A 3,696-nucleotide genomic window follows, 5' to 3' on the forward strand; every position below is an offset into this window, starting at 1 on the left:
ATTATGATTGGATGTTATGTATTCCAGGTGGTAATATCGCTAGTCTTAACATATGAAATATTTATTTAGATACTACTGGGTTAACACAATATATTACTGCTCGTAACATATCTTACTCCAGATATTTCTTCTTTCATCAAGTTTTCCTCTTTTCAGACACTGATCTTCGATGGTCCTGGGCACTAGTTTACATGGTCCATTCAAATAAATTAACAGCGTTTAACCTAATCGATAATTTACGCAGTTGGAAACCCAGTGTCACCTGTTGACATGGGATGGAGGCACAAACACGAACTCAAAAACATAAAGACAAACACGCACACACAAGCAGATATGCATACGCACATGCAAGCACAAAACAAACGCACCGATGAATATTTATGATAATTTATTATTCAGATATCATTATGCCGTTGAACGGGAAGAATCGTTAGCTCACCGGGAAAAATGCTCAGCGGCATTTCATCCATCTTTATATGATGTTTACCGCCGAGGTCGTCTTTACGCTTCGTTCTTTTGCTGTCGATAAAATAAATACCAGCTAAGCATTAGGATCGATGTAAGCGACTTACTCTTTTCCCTGAAATTGCTGGCCTTCTGCGAAAATTTGAAACCAATATATAAGTCAGATGACAGATAAACAATTTAACCCATTCCAATAATTTTTAAAGAGATATTCTTTTTATAGTCTTGTATTGGAACTTCTATTGTTAACAGCAGTGGTGACAAAATGTGTACATTGTTTCGTACTATAAAACAATGATTACTATATTTTTGAACTCTGCATTTTACATAATTTCGTTTTTCCCCTTGTATTTTTCTGTCAGTATATTCACAATTTATGTAAAGGTTGAATCTTACAGCCACTATCACGCTTATACTTGTGTTCACATCGTTCTATAATAATTTCTATAGAGAAATTCAGATGCAGCCCTATTCGAACAATATTTCGTAAACAGCATCAAGCGTGTGATCCATGCAGAACACAAGAGTTCTTAGCTTCGTATTCTCTTCGCAACATCACAAAGGATAAAAATTCTAGATGTAGCGACATTAGCTTACCGGTTGTATTTTTCATTCGATGCTAAACGTTTTGATATCGCTAAACGTTCCTTAACCATTGACCTGCGCATTACAAAATGTTCTTTTCATCTCAAACTGATATCATTAGGTTAAATGCATGACTTCGTATACACATTGTATTTCTCATTATGTGTATATGTTTTGTTACTGAGCTAATTCTTTGTATTCTCTTAAGCCTGTCCAGACTACTAGAATAAACGTTTGGTGGCATAATTGAGCAATATATTCCTATATTCCGAAATATTTAGTCTATAGATAGAAATAATTTCTAACATTTATTAGAATATAAGTGTACAAATCTAATAAGATTGCGTATCTATTGTTAATAACCATTTGATTGATGTCCTCTCTTTATGTAACAATGGTCAGTATATTTGAATAAATGTGATGTTAGAAACAGCGATAATAAGTTAAGTCGAACTGAAACATCTAAGACAGAATATCTTAGTTGATTGTTTAGGTTATAACCAAACACGAAACATTTGGAGCGATTAGAAATACGAAACGTAAATCAATCAATCATTTGTAAATATTGCAGTGAATATTATAAAAAAAAACATACAACGGAACATAATATGTATATGTGTGTGTGTGTGTGTGTTTGTGTATCATGCTTCTATGTGCATATAGCAGAAATAGCATAATGCTAATGAATATCATATAAAAGTGATCAACTACTACGAAGTATTTTGTGATTGTATATTATACATGTTCTTGTATCATTAGACTACACCCAAACTATGGCAACAACATCAAGAATTTATTTTCGCTAACAGCTGTTTCGTAATCTGTGTTTGTGCATAAGCGTCATTAGAGTATCCGAAACACATACACACACGTGCATGAACACACGCACACACACACATATATGTATATATGAATATATACGCGCACACACACACTCACACACACATACATACACATATATATTTACATACATGTATACAACAATGAATATAATTTTGCTGCAACATAACGAACAGATAAGATCATTGCATGGCAGGTCAAAAGACGGTGTTGTTATTTTTCTATAGAGTCACAAACAATATATATATTTGGTAAACATCACCCTTTACACATCCTAGAATTATCGTATATGGGGTGTAGTAAGAGTAAGATATTGAGTGTAAGTAGATAAATACGAATTAGACGTGTGTATGTGTGTGTGAATGTGTGTGTGCACGTTTGGGTATGTGTTTTTATGCATGCGTGTACATCCGTGTGAGTAACTCATGTCTTTCTGACTGAGTATAAATTAGGAAATATTATCTGACAAGATTTTCCATAGTGTCATCTCTATTAAAAAAAGTGAATAAGAAACTCTCGCCGTCGCTGTTATATGATATCAAAAATTTGACATGTCTGATACTTGGAGGAAGATGCAATAGCCTGTTGATGAAAGAGTTAAAGTCGGGGAACCACATCTTCATGATTTTGTTAATAGCAACAAACATGCAGAGTACATTTTAAAATGTTACAATAATAAGCATTGTTAAACCATTCTAACACATTAGTAATAATATTTGTGATTTCGAAATAGCTATTTCTAATATAATCACAATTACTCTGAAACATACAGAAGAGGCGAAGTAAATAGTCGTGCATAAGGGATGAATCAGCTATATTTTGGATAGAAAATTACTGGATATTCGACGCAATGATATTTCTATACAGGGAAAATTATTATTGTTGAACTCTCGTGTATACTAATTGCCCCAAGAAAAATAACAGGCATTGTCAAATTCGTCGGCAACATGAATAATTTCTTAACTATTTATGCCTTATATTGTCATAATTTCCTAAATATTTGAGGGGAACTGTAGCCGCGTGTATTGATGAAAATATCAGAATAGCATAAATATTATTGATCTTGTAGTTAGAAATAAACATATTTACATTCTAAAAATATACAAAAAGGAAGCCGAAACAATGACAGCTTATTGTAATTCAAGAAAAAACACTTTCATTTAGCACTACGATCACTCCCTTAATGTCTATCTCTCTATTCATAAATCATTGAAAAGTACTGAAGTATATCGGTGTGTACAATAAATGTAGATACTATTATACCGGACGCGTGTTTTCGACGTTAAAATGTTCACATATACTGATTCAACATTTTATATGAAAATCAATAAAATATACTATAGCTATATAGTATATTAATCATTGACCACTATGTTGTCGGTGGCCTGTTAAGCAAAGCAAGCGCGTATCCCTGAAAACTCATCATGCATACATATATTTGTCACTGATATAAATCAGAAAGCGTTATACTAAGATTAACAAAACATAGTGATGACTGCAGCTAAAATGTATTTTAACCATGGTTTAGAAATCAAAGACTCAGTTGTTATTGTTTAATAATCGGTTGTATTCATCATTCGCAGAAACAAAATTCGATTTACCAGACCTGTTTTTGTTTTCAAGTAACTATTATTAGTGTTTATTTGTAATGTGATAGTTCAGAATCGAAACGAATGACATGCACGCGTATTATCACGGATAGACGCACATATATATACACACAAATATATATACGTATACACACACACACATACACACACACACACATATATATATATATAGTGTATATATATATATATATATATA

Source organism: Octopus bimaculoides, chromosome 3, assembly GCF_001194135.2.
Source record: "Octopus bimaculoides isolate UCB-OBI-ISO-001 chromosome 3, ASM119413v2, whole genome shotgun sequence".
In the NCBI taxonomy this organism is placed as follows: Eukaryota; Metazoa; Mollusca; class Cephalopoda; order Octopoda; family Octopodidae; genus Octopus; species Octopus bimaculoides.